Source organism: Ictidomys tridecemlineatus, chromosome 1, assembly GCF_052094955.1.
Source record: "Ictidomys tridecemlineatus isolate mIctTri1 chromosome 1, mIctTri1.hap1, whole genome shotgun sequence".
Taxonomy (NCBI): domain Eukaryota; kingdom Metazoa; phylum Chordata; class Mammalia; order Rodentia; family Sciuridae; genus Ictidomys; species Ictidomys tridecemlineatus.
This window is the reverse complement of record NC_135477.1, coordinates 241,257,758-241,280,845: the sequence shown is the minus strand read 5'-3', so window position 1 is coordinate 241,280,845 and position 23,088 is coordinate 241,257,758.

Sequence of the window (23,088 nt, the reverse complement as noted above, 5' to 3'; positions counted from 1 at the left end):
CAAAGAATGGACAAAAATATTTTCAAATCACATATTTTATAAGGGGCTAGCAGCCATGTTATATAGAGTCTGAATTCCCTAGTTAGCATACTTCCCCGCTTTCCTCAATGTACCTTCCTTCTAACAGATCATTTCCAATTTCTAGTTTCCACTTCTTTAAAGTGAAAATATGAGTGCAGATATATTCCATGTTTTTATAGTCTTTTTCAATCTTTGGCAAATTTTCTTGCCCATACTGATTTAGTAAAATTTGTCTTGTAAGTTCATCATCCTTTAGTTTTTCCAAAGTTTTCCATTTGGTATTTCTCTTTTCACTTTCCTAATTCACCAATTTAGAGAATACTTATCTGGTGTCATTTCAATGGCACTTACAAATGAACTAATTAGGCTGCTTGGCAGGCATCAGAGAAGAGCTGCTCCCATGCTGGAGTGCAGCCTGCCACCTTAAGCATTCATGGCATCAGACACCGTGCCTCCCCAGAGCATGGGGACAGGCAGAGGATAATGCAGTGAGACAGACGCATGGATTGGTTCACAGAGCTTCCTGGGAGGAGTGGGTATATAAGCATATTTTAATTGCTGATGAATATTTTAAGAAATTTTCTAACCTTTGACGAATTAAACTGACTTCCAAATCACTGAGATGGCAGCATGAACTGATGTGATTTGGCAAACTGTCAGAGATGACTCTGAACATCTAGGATAATAGAAAAGTTCATGGATCTCTACAGACTTGTTGCTACTTTGAAGAATGCTGAAAAATCAACAGGATCAGGTTTGGGCAGTTCAGTGACAAATTTGCCCTGAAAGAGGGGGCAGGTTCTATGGTTCTGGCGAAGAAGCCATATTTTGTAGCATGAGAGAAGCAGCAGAAGTTAGTTTGATAAGTTAAACTGAGATTTTGAGAGGAACACTTAGTATTATGGATTTCAGAGTCTGTTTACTGGAATATTTGAAAAGAGAAAGTTCCTGTGGTTCAAGAGGGGACGATCTAAGAAATCTTTTAGTGGCTTCAGCAGGTTCAACTTCACAAATTCTGCATTTAGGAACCATAATCCTCTCTGGATTTAAAGGATTTTAAAAATTTATATTTTGACCTAAAGTATCCAGATTTACTAGATCTATCTTTCCTCGAATGGATCTGTAAAACTCTTCTCCCTTATTGGGAAGAAAAACACTCTCAGACTCTTGTGAAGGGAAAAACAGACAGTATGAAAGGGTCTGGGGTAAGGTTTCCACTTGGCATGCAACAGCCTCTGCTAAGAGTTTTGCATCTATGTAAATAGATCTATGTAAAAAATTACATCAATGTAATATTTTATTATACTTAATTTAATATTTTATTATAAATATTTACTTTCTCCCACTTCTAGGAAGATATATAGTAAAACAAAAATGTGTAGGCTATTTTTCTCCTTCAGTCATTTTTTGGAAAGATAGAAAAGCTCAACTCCAAAATACATTAAATCTAGATTGACACAGGTTTCATTAGCATGGCTTTAGAAGCCATCCTTTCTCTTTTTAGGGTGAGGAAACTGAACATTGAGTTGTTGAGGATCACACAGTAGAATAGCAGAACTAGAACACAGTTTCTTGCCTCTCCACCACCATATACTTTACTGCTCCCAGCGTTTTTATTTTGTGCCCAAATTCTTAAAATCATCAAATTCTATTAATGCTAAAGTCCATGGATAAGCTTTATGGGGTTCCATGAACCTCCAGAAATTATCAACAAAATGTAGTATGTGCATCTTTCTGCCAAAAAATATATTTCTCAAAATGATTCCATAACTCCTCAAAGGCTAAACATACTAGATAAGTATATTGTGGGGGGAAAGGATCTAGTATTTCCAGAGCTCATTTTTTCTTCTTCTCCTACCACTTGTTTTCCTGTAAATTTTTATTTGAGTTTTTTTCTTCTGTAGGAGCCTCCACAAACCAAGGTGGGAATTGAGGTATACATGGGGCCAATTTAACATACAATTTTTAGTGATTTTTGGAACAATATTTCCACACTCATATAAAATATAGCATAGATCTCAGAGGAAGGTAGAGCATGGTATCACTATCTTGATCCCATTACATGAAAATGTCCTACTTCCAGGAAACAATTTGTTGGTATTCTTCTAAAACTTAAAAGTAAATATCAGAACTGAAAAGCACTTTTTAAAATTATTCTACTCCAACATCTTATTTTACAAAAGAGAAATTGAGTCTTGGATTCACATACCATTTCTGTGAAATAGGGGACTGGTGGATCACTAAGCACCTTTGTCTTAGAACTATTTAAGGAAAAGTATGGGCAATGCCAGTACAACCCTTAGCACCATGCCTAGTAGGTAGCGAGTGCTCAGCATACGGTAGCTCCTTATCACTGAAAAAGAGCAATGCCTGCTCTGGGTTGCATCGCTGATTATTGGTAAATTCAGCTTTCCAACTATGCTTGGGGTACCAAAATTCTCCAATCCAAGCCCAGTAAGTTTTTCCTATTGTAATAAACCTGATCTGGCCTAAACTTGTTAAGAGCCTGATAAGTTTTCTAACATTTGAAAGAACTTGGGGAGCTGAAGGGCACAGGCCTGTTCACAGACTTCCTCTTGGTCCTTAGACTCAGTCAAAGCCACACTAACCTACTGGGCCTACAAGCTAACAGCTTGTGGGCCCCTCTTCCTTTCATGCCAGAGGAAGAAAAACAGCACACAGCAGGCAGCCCAGTGGAGGCTGGCTGGCCCACCAGCTCTTACCATGGGCAATCACCAGAGATAATCTGATCAGTAGTCTGGGTCTGGTAGGAACTAGTCCTCATAATCCACAATCCCGAGCCTCATCCACTTCTAATAAAAAAAGAAAAAAAAAAGTAGGCCCTGTGTTTCCCTATGACCCTTGTCCTTCACTATCTCTATGGGACCCTCTCTAACTGTGCTGAATCATCACTTTCTATCTTTTTATCTTTGCTTTCCCAGCACTTCCCCAGGCAGATGCCCAAACTCAAAATATTTACCAATTTGCAGCCTGGATTTCAGTGGAATACTCTTTCATGTTAAGCTTTGAAGGCTATAGTAAAGATTGCATTAGGACAGTTACCTGCCAGCTATTAACCATTGCCTCTGGTCTGACCTGAATTCACAGAGGGCACAGTCACCCAACAACTTAATCAATGAACCTCTTTGGCTTTAGGGTGGCAGGGGCCAAGAGCTTCATCAAAGAAGCCTATGTGCTTTCAGCAACTCAGAAGATTCCAGTTGTTTTCAGCAGGCCTGAGAGGTTAAAATAAACAAATAAGAAAATGCCAGGTTGCCCTCTCATTTCTTCTCAAACCTTGTGCCAACCAGGGCCAGTGCCGGACAGGCTGCCCCAAAGAGACTGCGGTGGTGCCCATGAGGCCAAGCCATGCAACCAGAGCCTTCACTGCACTAAGTGCCTGCTTCTCTCTCCTCACTCTGTTCTCCGTTTCCAAAAAAATGCATGAAATAGCCATTGCTGTAGAATTACCAAATGAATAAAAGGCCCTCCAACCTCTCTCTCCTGGCGCAGAATTCATCCAGAGGGTGTAGCCCGCAGCCTTTGGGTACATTAACACTTTCAGCAGTGTTTGAAAACAAAACCTTATGCAGAAAAGCCCAGAAATTGTTTGCATTTTCAACTCCAGCATTGTGATTTTTCTTGTGCAGAAGGAGAGAGGCAGAGAGGACGGGGACATGAGTGAGATCTCCATGGGGCCTTTCAAAAAAGCTCATAAACATGTTGAGCTGCCAGACAGCTCACAGAAGAGTGGACGCTAACCGAGCAATTGTTCAACTTGAGAATTCTGCTCATAGAGCAACTTCAGTCAGGTAGTTTAGGGCTCTCTTTCAGATCTTCTGATTGCATTGAAATTGAAAGAATGTTTTAAGTGCTTAATATTTTAAACTAACCAATTTTAAACATCAGCATTCAGTCTTTATACTCTGAACATAAGAGCATTGTGTATCTTTCTTGCCTAAAATGAGAAGAAAAGTTGTATAAACGATTTGTGTCTGTTTGGTTTGTGCATCAATGATGGATTTGCTGTGTGTGCGGTGAACTTATTATGTGAGTATGCACAACACACAGCCATGAGGGTGAGTGTGCTTAAAGTAGGACATCTCTAGAACTGAGGGGAAATGTTGCAACTCGGCCTCTGCTAACACCGCTTTCAAAAATCAACAGTGAGTTCCTAATCTCCTAATCAGTGGCTTCTTCCTCAATCCCCTTGATGTTCTGGTGGCATTTAATGCTGTTGATCCTCTGCCCCGCTTTTCTTCAAACTAACTCTGTTTTGCAAAAGCATTAAAAAGCCTGCACCATCGTGGTTCTTTCTGATCTTTTTGACCACTGGTTGTCTGGTCCTCATCAACTTTTGCCTCCAAACAACCAAATTGCCCAATCTGTCTTTGGCTATCTTTTCTTCTTCCTCCAGTCCCTCTGGGGACACTTTCCTTCTTCCCAGACTTCAAGGGCTACCACTATGTGAAAGATTACCAAGTAGACGCCTCTGGCCCTGCCTCTGCTTTAATATCTTATATCTTTCTCAGCTCAACCCAGATATCATAATGAAATTTCAAACTCAGCATATGCACAACAGAATTTAAAATATCCACTCATTCTCCCCCAAATCCCAGCTCCCAGATCTGCTCCTGCTCTTGTATTCCTTATGTACGATCAGATTGCCAGCATCTGTCTAACCACCAATTAAAACCCCAGAATCATCCTGATTCCTTTCCCCTTCTTACCCTATCATGGTGTGGCGGGGGGGGGGGGGGGGCAGCTGATGAATTTATCTTATGTTCTAAATGTCCCGTGGAATTTTTCCTTCTCCCTTCCCTCTGCTTCTATACTAGTCAAGCTTCTCTTATTCTCACCAAGAATTTTATGAGGATCTCCAAGAATGCCGTGGCTCCCTTCCCTCTCTTTTCACTCCTTCCTGTGCATTACACTCAGATTAATCATCCATACAGTTTTCATTATATTACTCCTCACCACAAAAATCAATGTCCCCACAGCCTTTACAATAAAGTTGAAACTCTGTAGCCTAAAATTAAAATACTACTCCAGGATCTGGCCATAGTCCATCCTGTGTTCAGCCAAGTGGAACTCTCCAAAATTCCCTATAAATATTTTTCATTAATATTTCTGTGTTTCTTCTCGCTGTTTCTGCTCCCTAGAATCCCCCACCCAAGTGTTTGTGTTCAAATTTACAGACTTTTTATTTCAGGGTGGGGGGGGGGCTACTGTGGTCTGTCACCCAAGGGTTACTTGATGTAACCCTATGCTGGCCACTTGATATTGGGACCTTTAAGAGATACAACCTAGTGGAAGGTAACTAGGTCATGCAGGTGCCACTCTCAGAAGGGACTAATTAATGCCCTCTTGTGTGAATGGGCCATATCTCATGGAATTGGATTGTTACGCAGCAAGTTCAGCTTCCATGGTTTGCTCTCCTGCTTCCTCTCTCCCTGTGTGAGCTTTTTCACATGCTCTCTGTCTCTCTCCATGTGATGCTCTGTGCACCTTGGAATTATGCTGGCAAGAAGGCTATTGCCAGATGTGGCCTCTTAACCTTGGACCAGAACTGTGAGAAAAAAAAAATCTATTTTCTTTATAACTTACCCGGTCTGTGGTATTATCATTAGCAATAAAAAATGGACTAAAACAATATCTTAGTCATTGTTATGGACTGAATATTTGCATCTTTCCAAAGTCCTATGTCAAATTATTAACCCTAAATGTGATGGTATTTAGAGTTAGAACCTTTGGGAGGTAATTAGGTTTAGATGAGGTCATTAGGGTGGAGCACATATGATAGAATTAGTGTCTTTATAAGAAGTGAGTGCCAGAAACCTTACTCTTTCTCTCTCCTCGAGTGTGCACAAAGGAGAGGTCACAGGAGTGAGAAGACAACCGTTCGCATGCCAGGAAAAGAGCCCTCATCAGAACATGACCTTGATGTCACCCTGAGAAATGAATTTCTGATGTTTAAGCCACCCAGTCTATGGTCTTTGGTTACGACAGCCTGAACCCATAAGTAAGGCACTCGTTGTCCATCCCCATTGCTTAGCACAGTGCCTGACCCATCATGGAAACTCCTAAATATTTTCCAAATGAATGAATGAATGTGATTGTATAATGTGTGTCAAATTTAACTTAATTCAGGGTTGGGGCTGTAGCTCAGTAGCAGAGCACTTGCCTAGCATGTAGGAAGCACTGGGTTTGATCCGTAACACCACATAAAATAAAATAAAGGCATGCTGTCCATCTACAACCTCAAAAGAAAATAACTTAAATAAAATAAAGCAAGTGGGCTCCCTGATGTCCACTAAGGCCCGCTACTCAAGTTCTCCCATATTTTGACTTCTCCACTGAGGCTGACATATCTCCTGTGCTTCATCTCAGCCCAAACAATGCAAACTCATCCCTCTTTCTAAGCTAGAGTAACAAACTGACATCCCAGAAGCTAGATATTGCCCATAATTACTTTCTTGCACAACTCATAGTGGTTTTCAAGTTCTGAGTTCATTGCCAGCATTTAAAAATTGGAAGATTTCATATGAATATATGGACTTGAGCAATGATAGACCCTCGATGTCAGTTGACTGCCATTTATAAACAGGGCTTCTACTCTTTAAGCCACAGCCCCAACTCCTTTATGTTACTATCTTGGCCTTTGTATTTGAGTCTGAGAACCATGTTCTTCAGCCTTTCCCACTCACCTTCAGCTCTGTAGCAAAATTCTACATCTCTAATCTCTAAAATTCTATATCTCAAACCCAGAAAAATTTCACCAAATACTCAGCCTGAAATCACCTCCTCTTCCCCTCCTTGTTTTTCTGTAGACCAGCAGAGTTAGCATTAAATCTTCAGGAAATCGGAGTCCAGCAACATTGCACTTGCTCAACTTTCTCACTTCTTCAGGAGGAAGTGAGGCTCCAAGGTAAGAGGCCTAGAAAGGCCAAAGCAATTCTTAGAAAGAAAAGTGAAGCAGGAGACATCACAATACCAGACCTTAAGTTATACTACAAAACTGTAGTAATGAAAAACAGCATGATGCTGGCACCAAAACAAGCATGAAGACCAACAGAACAGAATAGAAGACACAGAGGCAAACCTACATAAACACAGTTATCTCATGTTAAGACAAAGACACCATAAGCATAATTTGGAGAAGACAGCCTCTTCAACAAACGGTACTGGAAATCCATATGTGCCAGAATGAAATTGAACCCCTATCTTTAGCTTAAAATGATACTTTTGAAATTCATCCATGTTCATTATATTGTAGTCCATTATAAGAATAAACTACAATGTGTTTTTTAAAAAATTGAACCTCTATCTCTCACCCTACTCAAAACTCAAAGTGAATCAAGGTCCTAGGCATTAGACCAGAGACCCTGTGCCTACTAGAAGAAAGAGTAGGCCCAACTTTCCATCATATTGACAAACAGAATTGCTGCCTTGGACAGATGTATTTTGGAGGATTACCACAGAATCCCATTGCTGAAAGTGACCTTGCATAATAAGGTTTCACCCCCACGTTTTACAAATGAGAAAATGGAGGCCCAACAGATGAACTGATCCACCAGAGGTCACCCAATTTTTCCCAGCATTCAAGAAAGAGAAAGTCTTATTGAGGAAAAAGTCAGAATCATCTTGCCAATCGTTACTGGGGAATTAGATACTTGGGTAAGAGTAACTTAAGAGTAACCCTATCCAGAAGCTCTGGGACTTGCTTTACCATTGAGCAATTCATTCATGTCCTCCCTGTCTTCCTCTGGTTGCTTTGATTTCAGAACATACACATATTTTTAAAAAGACAGCCTTCGTGGTCTCCTGCACTTCCAATGTATCTCTCTTCTTTGTGGATGGACATCGCACCCGAGGTAGATGAGGCAATAGGCAACCTGTGCAGTTAGTGATCAATTTACTCCTTGGGAGAAAGATGAATCCTGCTTGTAGGGTGGCCATGCCCAGCTCCTTGCTGCCTATCTCCACACCTGGTTCTCGTTTATGACACGGAAAGCATTTCATGCTTATAAGCATCATCTGTTCTCAATTTCTAAACCACAAGTTTGGTTTGGTTTGTTTTTAATAAGTGGTTACAACAGAATCCACCTTTTCGATGTGATGATGTCTCTTAAACCCAGCTATTGGAATCTTGCAGATTTAGATTAATAAGGCTGGTATAGAAGATTAATACCACGAGGCATATAATTCCCCAAATTTCATGCCTAGAGGCAACACACGTTTATTTTCAACACACATATTTGAAGAAAACAATGGTCATATTTAAAGAAAATTGTATAACAGCCTTTATCTTTGCATAGTAATCCCTATCTCCATTTTTCTTTCCCAATTTTGAATTTGAAAAACTCCTAGATTTTGTGCAAAACTAGTTTGCAGGATTAAGTCAAGAGAACCTTCGTTATTGCTCAATTTCAATTTCTTGGTATATTGCAACTGGTATCTCTTGGTTGCTTGACAGCCAATAGTTCTTTATGTGGTATTTTGTCTCTGAACTTGGCTAAGAAAGCAGGAGTTAAGACATACATCTTCTTTGAAGGTGAAAGAGTCAATAATCTGTTGGTTCCAAGTTAAATATAATTGCAAAGTCACACGTTTTTAAAAAGATATGTAACTGATAGTTAAATTTTAACAGAATTTTCTGGGTTCCTTTATAATGCCTTTATAAATGCCCATTGCCTGGTATTAAACACACATAACCATTCATGAATTGGGCAGGGATATTTTAGTCCTGGTTCTGGGCAGGGATACTTTAATGTTAGCATGTTAAGTTCTTTGATGTTGGGAAGGTGTCACAGGTTTGGGCCAGTATGGCACAATTTGCAGCCATCTCAACTCTCTTCCTTTAAATTAAAGGCCAACCTGAATTGGTGGAAATGTTTACTTTTTCTTCTAAAATAAGAGTAGTAGATCTTTCCAAGTTCACCTACCTTCAGGAGAAACAACACTCTTGTGAAGGACCAATAACAGTCTAAACTTTCTTCCTGTGTGATTCCAAAATCATCGAGTCCTCTTCACCAGTGTTTCTAAGAAGGCTTGGGACATGCATATGTTTCACAGCTCTGTCCTACCATAGCCCTTACTCTACCCTATGGCTTGATTTAATTGTCAGGGTCATCAGAGTCTGATGGGGCCAGAGTCTTTTTCTACTTCTTAATTCTTATTCCTCCATATACCTAGGATAGTGCACTTGATAGATGCTAATTAATCTCTTGGGTGATGGACTGAGTCAGTGAGTGAGTGAATAAATAAATGAGTGAATGGCTACACTGGAAACACCTGTCATAATATATTTTTAAAGTTCAAAATTTAGATTTTTATATGAGAATGAAAGAAGAGTAGGGAAATCACAAAAATGCTAAACTAAATTTCTAAATTATTCCTAGGAGGTATTTCTAAATTACTGTTATTTCTTAGCAATCACATATTAATTAAATTTATTAATTGGATTACACTCTCCATTCCAGTAATTTGTACATTTTGGGCATTTTCCTTCAGTTCCTATAAATCGTTATATGATATGTTGCTCATAGTTGATCTGCTAATATATTTTCTCAGAACTCCAATCACAAAAAGTCAATAACACAATTAAAACATGAGCAAAGGACTTGAATAGACATTTCTCCAAAGAAGATACATAGATGACCAATAAACATATAAGATTGAAATGATGCTTAATATCATTAATAATCAGAGAATCACAAACCAAACTGCAATAAGATATCACCTCACATCCATTCAGATGATTATTTTTAAAAAAATCAGAAAAGCACAAGTGTTGTTGAGTATGTTGAATAAATTAGAACCCCTATACCATCCTGGTAGGATTGTAAAATGATGCAATCACTACAGAAATCAGTATGGAAGTTCCTTAAAAAGACTAAAAATAGAACCACCACATGCAACTCCACTTCTGGGTATAAACTGAAGGAATCAATAGCCAAGGCAAAAGTAACCCACATGATAATCATGGGAATGGGTAAGCAAATTGTGGTATATATTAACCTTAAAACTCAACACATACCATAACATGAATGAAACTTAAGAATATTGTGCAAAGGGAAATAAGCCAGACACAAAAAGACAAATATTATACTATTCCACTTCTGGAAGGAATCTAAATCACTCTAATTCACAGAAACAAAAGTAGAATGGTGGTTACCAGGAACTGGATAAAGGGGGAAAAGTTTCTAATTAGTGGGTATAGAATTTCAGATTTGCAAGATTAAAAAGTTGTAGAGATCTTTCACAACATGTAAATATAGTTAACAATATTGAACTGTGTACTTTAAAATGGTTAAGATGGTAAATTTTGTTATGTTAATTTTACTATGATTAATTTTAAAAATTGAAAATGAAAAAAACTTTTTAGAGTGTTACCAATCAGATAGCTGTAAAATTATATCTTTTTGCTTAAATTCTCAGGTCACTTGAACACACACAAACACACATATTACAGATATACATATACATATACATTCTCAGGTAACTAGTAAAATGAGAAAATGTATATATTGTATATGTGCATGTATATATATATATATATATATATATATATATATGAGACACTTTTATTTCCTCTCTGTAATTTTTTTTGGAAATTTTTATTGTTTTAATTAGTTATATATGACAGTTGAATGCATTTATGCACTTTGATATATCATACATAGATGGGTTATAATTTCTCATTTTTCTGAGTGTACATGTTGCAGAAGTGTACATGTCATGCAAGTCACGTATATACATACAGTAATACTATCTGTTTCATTCTACTATCTTTCCTGTCTCCCCATCCTCTCCCCTCCCCTCCCATCACTTCTCTCTACCTAACCTAAGGTAACACTATTCTTCCCTAGTGCCCCCCCCCTTTATTATGAATTAGCATCCACATATTAGAGAAAACATTTGGCCTTTGGTTTTGTGGGATTGGCTTATTTTGCTTAGCATGATATTCTCCAACTCCAACCATTTACTGGCAAATTATATAATTATACTCTTCTTTTTTTAAATTTTTTTTATTAGTTGCTCAAAACATTACAATGATCTTGACATATCATACATTGGATTCAAATGGGGTATGTAATCTTACTCTTATTTTTCCACGGGTACAGATTGCAGGATCACGTTGGTTATACAGCCACGTTTATGCATAGGGCCATACTGGTGTCTATTGTATTGTGCTGCCCTTCCTGTCCCCCCTCCCCTCCCCTCCCCTCTTTCTACCCAATCTACTGTGACATGTTTCTCTCTCTCTTTTTCCTTCCCCCTCACACCATCTTATATGTAATTTTGCATAACAATGAGGGTCTCCTACCATCTTCTGTGCAGTTCCCCTTCTCTCTCCCATTCCCATGCACCTCTCATCCCTATTCAATGGTAATCTTCTTCTCATGCTCTTTCTGTAATTTTTTATCCATAGCCTGTGCCCATTTTTCTTTGGTTGTGTATTTTTTTTATTTATATATGGAAATTTTAAATATAATTAATTAATTCTATATGTTAAATGTGTTGTAGTTATTTTCTCCTCATATTTATCTTGCTTTTTGACTTTAACCTGTGAAATTTTTTTGTAATTTTTATATATCTAATATATACAGTAATTTTTTTTCATTTTGATTTAGTCACATGTATTATTTTCCTTATAACTAGTTCATACTGGGTCTTAAGAAAGTGTTTTTTATGCCTAGGTAAGGGCATTTTCTCCTCATATTTTCTCCTTATAGCTTTAAGTAGGTTTTTGCATACTGGTGTCTTTACCAGATCTGGAATTCATTTTTGTTTTGTGAATGTCATAATTAAGGATCTACTTGAATATTGCTGGTATACATTGCTTTTTATAAGTTTAACTTGTTTTCAAGCTCATGACATTACTTCACTAGTTCTAAAAGTTTATTCATGAACTCGCTTGGGTTTTCTAAATGAATAGCCATATTAAATGCCTTACAAGGCTGCAGTCAAGGGGTCAGCCAGGCTGTGTTCTCATCTGGAGGCTTAACTAGGGATGAGAATCTGCTTCTAAAATCTTTCTTCTCTGGTACTGTATTCGCTTTCTCTCTCATCTTGAGAAAACCACATCCTCGCACTGGGGGCAGCGGGTACCCAACCATAGTATCTATGAGCATATAGGTAAATAATAAAAATAATCGAATGAAACAGATCTGTTTAACATAATGGAGGAGTGATGATTATAGCAAACTCAACAGGCCAGTCCCTGTCTAAAATGGACATTTTATGAAAGGCTAGAAACTCAAGATGTTTGTACGAGAAGCTGGGAATCTGAAATTTTATCTCTTAAATTTCAAATGCTGGTAACCAGTTCTAATGAAAAATTTAAAAAATTTTTGAGATAAAATATCTGTAAATGAGACATCCATTTGCAAACTTTTATATAATGTTTCCCCCCTAAAACAAGTGTGGAGCAGCCAGGGGGCAGCATGAGGCATAAAGTGTTATTGGAGGAGGAAATGGATGCAATCAAAGGCAGCTTGAGTCCAGTTCACAGTCTTTGCCCAGCATGCAGATGCAGGGAGCACAAAGGTCCAGCTATCACGTTGCAGAAGGAGGGCCAGCAGAGTATGGAGGAGGCTGGGGGAAGGCTCCACTGCTGGTGTGCATTCCATCTTCTCCAGGCATCCCCAGGGAGGGCACATTCCTCATAGTCAAGGGGCAGAGCTGTTGATTTAAAAGATTCTTAGAATAGTCTGTTCAACACCCTACGGGGGTTTCCCTGCCTTGGAAACAATGTATCTGGGCCATGTCTTGGGCTATGAGATTTTCTTAAAAGTGAGTGGGAAATTGTCATGACTTTCTGCCCCTCCTTAGTTTCCTGGGGCTTGCAGTTCCCTTCATCCCTCATTCATTGATTTCTTCTTCCTTTTGCAAGGAATAATGCTAGTCACACCACTAAGTCACAAGCCAAGTCTTCATTCTTAACTATATATTTTAGCTTTTGTAGAAAGTGAGAAGATGGAATCCTGTCACATAGGGAATCTGCAATTCTTTTTCAATGAAGTTTGAAAGAGTTGTGAAGTTATTTATGATTAACTCTTGAAAATATCAATAGCTGAACAATAAGTCTGTTCTTCCTTAAATGCAAATGACTTGCTGAGATTAACTAGGGAATTTAGAATAATAAGTTCCTGACTGATGGGGAGATGATGAGGACTCAGAAGAGAAGTTTCTACAAGTGCAGGTAGAAGGGGCAGCTGAGTCAGAGATGTGACTATGCACTGAGTTATCTCAGTGAGGGGCCAGTGACTGATGCCACTCTGCTATTTCTGATAGACTCTCCCCTGGTATGCCCACTGGAACCCCTGTGGTAAAAGAGAAGTGAGATGAAACAGCCATGCTGGGATAGCAGGACCGTGGAATGGCCAAACTAGATGCAAAGTAAAGCAGTTGCTCCTAGGGAAGATGTGAAAATATCTTACTGTTCACTATAGCCTCCCAATCAAACAGCCCCTGGGGAGGTGACAAATAGACACAGTGCTTTACTGAGCAATGCTCCCATTGTTCTCCCACAGGACAAGGGTCCTCAGAGAAGGTGCCCTGGGGCTGCAACCCTAATTTCTTTTTAACATGCACAATGTAATAGTGTGTGAAGATAACAACCCCAGAGTTATTATGCCATTTTCTCAGTGGGGAAAAAAGGATTGAGGATCTGCTAAACACAGCACCATAGAATACACTCCATTATGCATTGATTCCCTCTGCTGCAGGCCTCTAGTGGAGGAAGAGTCCACTCGGGGCATGCTCTCTGCATCCACTAGTTTTTCTCCCGCGTGTCTCCAAGACATTCCACCTTCCTGCTTTCTGTGCATTCCAGATGACAGCCAGCCAATCCCGATTCCTGTCCCTAATACCTCCTTCTCCACACTCCCACCAGGATCACCCAACATAGCACCAGCTGCAGGATTCCTCTTACTTAGAGTCCCCTCCTCTCTTTTTCAGCTACATTCACTCATTTACTCCTCACACCAATCTCATAAGACCAGGGTTGTCATATTTTACAGATGAGAAGTTCAGGGAATAATTTGCCCAAGATTCCAGAGCCCAAAAGCAAATCCAAGTCTCCTTGGACTCTAAAGTACTGCACTTTCAATCAACTTTCACTGAATCATGCACATCCCTGAAACTCCTTCCCTTCTTTTATGCATCTCTAGTTCATGTCAAACCCACTCCTTTTTTAACAGAGTCACACTGTCTCTTACCTCCTCTTCTCTCTCTCTCTCTCTCTCTCTCTCTCTCTCTCTCTCTCTCTCTCTCTCTCTCTCTCTCTCTCTCTCTCTCTCCTCTCTCTCTCTCCCCCAGATTGAACGCAGGGCCATTCAACTACTGAGCCACATCCCAAGCCCTATTTTGTATTTTATGTTAGAGACAGGGTCTCAATTAGTTGTTTAGTGCCTCACTGTTGCTGATGCTGGCTTTGAACTTGAGATCCTTCTGCCTCAGCCTCCCAAGCCACTGGGATTACAAGTGTGCATTACCATACATGGCGCTAACCTCCTTCTCTTGACTTCCTCTTGCTCACGTATCTGGTAAAACTTTCTCTCCTGCTTTTTCTATTTATTCTCACATTGCTTGTTCACTTGTTCTGTTTGATAGTTCTATCTGTAAAAAAAAAATAGATAGTTCTATCTGTAAATAATCAGGTACCTATCAGAGGAAATAAAATTTGTGCTTTTTTATAAGTGAAAAATTTGGGACACCCAGAATTTCTATAAGAATGTGCATCTACTTTCTCCTTTATCCAATGAAATATTATTTTCCTCAGTCATCAGCAGTAAAAATAATTTCAAAGTTTTTCTTTGAATTGTTTTTCTTTGAATTTTTGTTTGTGTTCATTTTTATTCCAAAATTGGACATTTCAGGAGTACTAGGTTAAAGAGAACTTTTCAGTCTGACTTGGGAACCCAACCAGCAAACATGAGATGGTAACTCAGGAAAATGAATTTTCTAAAACCCCATTTGCAGTTGCAAAGTTTGTGGAGATATATAACATGGAAATGTGGAGGTATGGTGTCTGCAGCTGGTCTGTGGAATCTTGTTTAGTTGGACAGCAGCCTCCCCTTTTCCATAGGTCATATACCAAAGGGTCATCACTGATTTTTTTTCCATGAAGATAATCATCTAAATGTGCTTATCTTTGTGACCCTTTTGACTCTCTAGCTGTCTGATCAACATCTGCACAATCCATGCTCCTTCCCTTTGCATCCTGTTCTACCTCATTGTCCCAGTCTCCCGTGGGTGACTAACTGGCCCACATAGCATGAGGAGACACGTGGGACATGGTGATATTTGAGAGATGAGACGAGAACTAGGACTTCATTCTGACACCCTGGCTCTTATTCCCTAGTCTAGAATCAGGAAGACCTGCCTAGAAACTACATTTTGTCATTAAAAGACTGTTACTAGATGTCCCTGGTTCAGGAATTCAACATCGCAATTTGAGTACCTTCTGTGTTCAAGGTCCAGTACTTGCTCAAAAACGGAGTCTTGGACTAGGGTTTAGGAGAACTAAGCCCAGTTCTGTCCATTTGAGTGACCTCAGGCCACAACACAATTGTAAAATCAAAATCCTCCCTAGGAATAAGACACGGTTGCCTTCCTCCAGTGAAACCTGCCACTGTGGATTCATATTTGTCTCAGCCTCTGAACCCATAGGACAGTTTGCACTTTATACTGTGTGATGAAGTATCACACATAAAACAGACAGCAAGTCGGGGTGGGTAACAGCCAAATTCTAAAACTTTTGTGCATCTCAAAATGCTGCAGAGAGTCAGAAACAGGTGTCCCTGTGGGCTAACATAGTTGGCAACAACTTGAGGACGGGAGACGCAAGGTGACCAAGAGCATGGCCAGGTCCTAGTCTGCTTGGGCTGCCATGACAAAATGCCATAGAGTCAGAGGCTCACATGGCAGAAATTGTTTCCTCACAGTGCTGGAGGCAGAAGTCCCAGTTAGAGGTGATGGCCAATCTGGCTCCTGGTAAGGGTGTTTTCCTGGATAGCAAAGAGCCACCTTTTCGCTCTGTGTTCTCTTGGGCTTTCCTCAGTGCTTTCATGTAGAAAGAGAGAAAGTGAGATAATGAGGCCTGGTGTCCCCTCTTACAAGGACACTAACCCTGGCAGCTCATGGGCCCACCTGTATAATCTTACTTAACCTTGATGACTTCCTTAGAAGCAGCAGCTCTAATACGGCTGTATAGGGGCTTCCAGCTTTAACGTGTGAATTCAGGAGGAAACAAACACTCATAACAGTGGGACATGACCACAGAGTGTGAGAGAAAGTGCTCCAGTCCAAATACAGCATGAGAGAAACGAAGATGTCGGAAAAGTGTGTATGTATAGGTGTGTGTGGGTGTGCGTATATGTGTGTTATGCACAGGAACGCACATCAAAGGGGCATGAGTTATTTCTAAATAAATAGGAAAGCCAAGCACATGGATACATCATGAACAAAACAGACAAGCCCCTGTCTCCACTGAGTCAATGTTCCAGCAGGTGGAGACCTGCATTAACACAATAGTCGATTATTTAGTACATTATACTGGGTGTCTAAAAATAATAAGCCGTGTGGAATAAAAATAATGCAAGAGGAGTCAAGAGGTTCCGTTAGGTCATTAGAGGCCTCCCTGAGAAGGAGGGAACTGAGACCTGAGGGTAGAAAAATAGGGCAAGTTGATGAAAGGATCCCAGGCAGGGAAGGTAGAGCAGGGGTATAAAAGAAAGAAGATCCTTGACATTCGAGAAAGATTCTCTTTGTGTTCAGAGAAGAGTGAGTAAGGACAGGAGTATAGGAAGGGTCAGGGTGAAACCTGAAGGCCACTCTGAAAAGGGCTTTGGTGGTGATTCTGTCTGAACTAGGAACCACTGAAGGGTTTGAACAGAGGAGTGACCTATTTGACTTCTTAAAGTCTCTTTCCAGCTAATGTGAGAGGGCCAGAGGCTGGGATGCCAGTGTGTGTTCGTTACAGCGAACCAGACAAGACATCGTGAGGTTTGAACCAGGTGGCAGCAGTGGTCCAATTCTGGATGCAGGTTGCTGGTAGAATCTAGAGGATTTTCCGACAGACTGGGAAAGAACAAGAGAGAACAGCCCCAAATAGCATCTTCTCATATAATGCCAAGTCTTCTCACCGTAATTAGAGCACTTCTACCTCCTCTGTCCCCACCTGCTCTTACTTTTGAGGTGAAAAATGCAGGATGCAAAGAATTTCCCTGAGTTATCCAAGATTCCTACACAGTTAAGCGATTCAGAGTCAAAATTGTTTACCTTTGCAGTATGTAGTCTGACTTGATTTCGCATCAGTTTAACACTATCTAAATTGTCAAATATAGACTTTTCTTGATCTCCCTTTGAAAATTTGGAACCTACTTTCCCTATCTTAGTTTCTTTTTCTCCCAAGCAATTGTCAACATCAAACATGATATTTCTGTCACCATATATTTTGTTTATTGTCTACCCACCCCCACTAGAATAAAAGTGGTGATTTTTCTCAGTCTGTTCACTACTGTAGCCCTACTGCCTAGAAGAGTGCCCTGTATGTGGTAGGTGTTCAGTAAGTACCTATTAACTTAACGCATGCATTTGTGAAAGAAAAAGGAAAGAGGGACAGAAGGAGGAGGGAGTAGGAAGAATTCAAATTCTCCAGCTTTCAGTTCTTACATATCTATACACACACACACACACACACACACACACACACACACACACACACGCCCCAAAGAAAGAATAAATATTAAAAGTAATAAAATAAATGAAATGGAAGATCTGTTGGCTGTTAAAACTGGATAAGTTATATAAGACAGAGTTTTATTTCTTACAGTTCTGGAGGCTTTGGGCCCCAGGTCAAAGGACCCCCACCTGGAAAAAAAACCTTCATGCTGTCTTACCTCAGGGAAGGGAGAGAGAGAAAAGAAGGGAGTCAAACTAATCCTTTCATCAGAAATTTACTCCCAAAATAACTCTGTTCCATGATAACAGCATTAATCCATTCATTCAGGCAGAGCCATAGTGGCTTATTTACCTCTTAAAGCACTGTCACCTTGGGGATTAAGTTTGCCACACACGAACTCTGAAGGTCACATCCACACCACTGCATCTCTTTGACTAAGCTGTCCTCAGGTCACCTGGCTTGAGTGTACCACGGGTTTCCTGGTAGGGTCCAGCTACACACCCACCTACAAGGGGAGCAGCATCACCTGACCCCATCTCTGCTGACTCAGAGGCCGGGCCTCTTCCCATGTTTGATGACAGAGGTTCTCAGATAAGAGCTGGACACCCAGAGGGAACAGGGAAACCTGACTGCCTGCCTCCTTGGCTTTCCGTTTTGTTTTGTTTTTCCATGCTGGGAATTGAACCCGGCAGCACTCTACCACAGACCCACATCCTCTTCTCTTTTGTTTTTAAATTTGAGGCGGGGTCTTACTAAGTTGCCCAGGCTGGCCTCAAACGTGTTATCCTCCTGCCTCAGCCTCTTGAGTCGCTGTGTGTGCCACCACACCTGGCACCTGGTGCTTCCTTCTTTTATTTATTTATTTATTTATTTATTTATTCCTGATATGGGCGATTGAGCCCAGAGGCATTGAACCACTGAGCCTCATCCCCAGGCCTTTTTATATGTTATTTAGAGACAAGGTCTTGCTGAGTTGCTTAGGACCTCACCAAGTTGCTGAGGCTGGCTTTGAACTCACGATTCTCCTGTCTCAGCCTCCTAAGCCTCTGGGATTACAGGCATGCACTATGGCACTCATCCCAATTTTTAACATCCCTTGACCTCATGTATTCAGCCTGCCCACCAACAGTTATTGAGACCAGACTCCATGCCAGGACTTGGCTGGGTGCTAAAAATACAAAGGAGAATAAAGCATATTCCCCACCGTCACTACACAGGTCTGATGAAGTTAAACATCCCACAGCAGGGTTCAGGAAGCTGATGCTCAGATGGAGACAAGCATGCAGTAGGTTTATGAGGGATGTCTGGGTATCAACCCCCATGGGAAAGCAGAGAGGAAGCCACGAGAGAGGCTGAGCTGGAAACAGTCTCCATGGATACCTCAGCAGACCCCAATGAGAGCTGGGAGGCTCAGGAGAGGTTTCAGACTTGATCCACCACCAGCTTAAGGACAGAAAACTCCCCACCTTTGCACTGATGTGTCACTGGGTGGTGATCACCCCAAAAAGGGGACGTGACTTGGCTCAGACAGCTCTTTTCCACAAAAATAATCCCTGAAGAGAACGGATAGCTGAGAGCTCCCAGCATCGGAAGGAATACACTCTTCATTCCTGAGCAGGATCAGCATCCCTCACAGGAGGGAAGGAGAAGAAGCATAATTATACAAAACTATCATCAGGTCAGCCATGGAGATAAGCACAGGATACATGGGTGTCCAGCAGGCCACCCAATGCAGTCTCAAGGTCTTGAAAAAACTTTCTGGACAAGGTGACTCTTGACTTGAATCCTAAAGGCTAAAGAAAATTTTATCCAGACAAAGGAAGCATGGCGCACTAGAATATTACAAGGACTCTGAATAGAAGCAGAAACTGAATACAACCTGGAGTACCTAGAAACAGAAGGGTGGCATAAAATGTGAAGCTGGAAAGGCAATAAATTAAGTGATACAATGTCAAGGAGACTGGGACTTAAGACTGTAGGCAAAGAGACGCCACCGTGGATGGAGAGGAAGCCCTCTGCGGAGCAGGACTGTCCTTCCGAGGGTTTTCAGTGGCCAGGAAGGCCCTGGTGAAGGGGTTTAAGTTCACAGCAGCATCCTGTTTGCACTAGGAGCATGTGCAACTGTCTGACTTTTGTTTAGCTCCTTTTGCTCTATATGAGGGACATCTTTATTGAGTAGGAATCTGCCAGTGGGAGGACCGCTCTTTACTAAATACCTATCCCCGAGGGGGATCACGTATCAGCCCTTGGGGACAGGCTTCTAGAAGCTGGGAGGCATCTGCTCTGTTCCATTTCATGGGTGTAAATCAGTCCCACGGCAGATGCCCCCAGTGGAAAGTTTTCTGCTTCTTACTCTTCTACTCTTACAGTACACTAGCCCCACCACACTAGGTTGCTCTCTATGACGCACAAACTGGAGTAAGACAGTTTCATCTGCCTCTGAGGAATGAGAAGGCTGCTGGGATCCTGCAGTAGCGACTGTTCAACAGGTAGACCAGGCAAAAAAGGACCCTAGACTGTAACAAAATTAATCGCAGCAACAAACAGACGGCTAAAATATGTCCATTCCTGGCATGAATTTCATTCCCTGATTAATGTCCCCATCCTGTCAGCTTCGCCTGTGCAAGAGCGTTATTCTAGACAACCACACTGTCTCACGAGTCTGTTTAAATGACTGATGAAAAATACTAAGGCACTTAGCGGTGACCTTTGACTCTGGTTAATAGGCTGGAGTAGAGTTGAATTGCACAGAATCCATTCTCCAATGCATAATTTTCCCCCAAGTTGACAAAGGTTCCAAGCTCAGTGTAGACAATTAAAGTGTCAAATTCACGTAAGAAAATGAAGAAGTTGCACACGGGGACCCTTCCATCTCCCTGAGGCCTGCTCTAGGGCTCTCCTCGCCTGCCACAGGAAAGTAAAGATACTCCATGCAGAACATTCTGCTCTCTTCCAGGGAGTAAAGTAAGAACACCAATGGGAAGGAAAGCAGCTTTAACCAGGGAGGAGCCCCACAAGAGTCAAAGCTGAGAAAAACTCTGACTCATTTTGTCCAAGCTGTTGCTATAGATTGAAGATATACAGCTATGGAGTGTTCGGGGCTCATTTCCCAGGGGCATATATGTTCCAAATTCTTAGCTCATCTATCAAGAACTATAAGTTGTTTAATGTTGCTTAAAACACTTTGGGTGTTGCCTATGTGCCCTGCCCTTCAGAGAGCATTTTTTCCTTCAGTATTTCCATCTGGCTTGTTTGAGGAAGAGGACTTAGAAGTCCATTGCTTGGCTCAGGGTGTCATGGCACCCTGGCTGCCCCTCCTCATTCTATACCTTACAACATGCAGGAACAAATCTTTTTACTCATCTTTTCATTCACTAAGCCTTTAAGGATTCTATTTATTCCTAATACTGAGCTTAGAGGGCTTAGACAAATGGGAGATATCTACAAGTCAACACAAAACCAAAATCCAAGGTGATTACTGTGACGAGATTTGGAACAAAATGCTTTTGGAATGTTTTCAACAGTCTTGTCCTCAACTAAATCACGGGCTCATCTCCACAGTTTTGCAGTCTTTGACTTTTCGCTCTGCCTGAATGGAAACACCTCTCCTTTAGCTCTGCCCTTTCCAGAAGAGAGCGTCATTCTCCATTCTTTCTGATGGAAGAGCCCTGATAGCCTAAGAGTGTTGTACTAATGCTGCTGGTCCTTCTTCTATGATGGTTACACCACAGACCCCTTCTCAGAAAAGTGATTGGGAGATTTCTCCAAGGCATCATGCCTGTTGAGGCAGTACCTGCAAGGCACATGCACGTTTGTGCCCCAGAATTCATTTAGGAGCAAGAGGCTTTCTGCTTTGAGAAACTTGTGCAGTATACTGAAGATGTGAACCCAGTCATTGGCCGGCTAAACAGAAGGTTCTCAAAAAACAGGAAGCAGTGGCAGCTAAATGTTCTTTCAGAAAACCTGTCTGAAAGCATAAACACGGGACTTCCACTTCCTTATCAATCTGTCTCCAGTGCCTCTGATGGATAAAAGAGGTGGTCTTGCGTTGTTGATTTGGATAGGCAGCAAGGCATTATTTGGAATATCTGGAGGAAAGAAAAGTAATGCCAATTCACAGAACAATTATGGAGCAACTGCCAAGAGAGCTGGCACTTCTCTATAAACAGCGGGCTCCAAGTGACCCTGAGATTAATGGACTGGAAGGAGGAAAGGCCTCATCAGCCTCACCTTGACGTCACACTACTGTGGCTTGCTCTTCCCTTTGTCAAACAAAGGCCCTCAGAGCCTTGGTGAGAACTTTCCCCATTCTGGTCACCAAAAGCCCTAAAGCATGTAGAAGTCCATGCCTCACTAAAAGGAGCCCAGCTCTGCTGAACCAGGAAGAGGGAGAGCAAACAGATGCTTATCTCCATGAGCAGGGGGACAAACTGCTCTCTGCTCTGAACCTGAGTCTGCAGCCATGCCAGGCACGATGAGGATGCCGTCTGGCAGGAGGCCATGGTGGGGCCCTCCGTGGAGGCCCAGTACCCTGAAAGGGCTCATTCACTCCACTTGGGTGAGCAATTTCCTCCCAAGTGACCACTCACCAAGGGCAGCCCCAATTACAGACAAGATTGATGGGTCTGCCTGGTGTGCTAAATCTACCTTAGGAGTGTGTATGTGTGTGTGTGTTTCCTTTAAAAAAAAATCCACACACAAGAGACTCTTGATGCAAATAATGGGAAGATTTCTTTAAATGGAACTTTAAAAAAAGCCAAGAGGAAAGCTACAAGCAATTATTGCAGAAAATGACTCAGGAAGTACTGGCTTCCACACCTCGCCTCCTACACACACACACACACACACACACACACACACACACACACACACACAAACTCTCCAAAAGGGCAGTGATTCTCAGGGTTGAGAGTTGAAGATGTTTAATTACCAGTGTGGGAAAGGCTGGAGGCTCTGCTGTTGGGACCTCCACAGCTCTGAGAACATTCTCTCCCTTCCTGGCCCGATTCCTGCAGCCTGGGTCTAAAGTGAAGTGAGGGAAAAAAATGTAACTTCATTTTTAGTAAAAATAAAAGATTATAATTAAAAAATAATAAAGTGAAATGCATGCATTTGCCTTTGTTCTATTTCATCTAAAAACTTCTCAGTAAAGCTGAATTGGGACCCCCAAAGACTCTGAATTTCACCGCCCAGCATTTCTCATGCAGAGCCAACTACAGAATATATGGGGCCCAATGCAAAATGAAAATATGGGCCTCTGTCTAAAAGAGCAGGAAATTTTTTTTCTTTTCTTCTGTGGTCTCTTTTTGGTTTGTCAAAGTGTCATTTCTTGTTTGTTTGTTTTGTTTTTGTTATTTAATGTTGCAGTTCTTTAA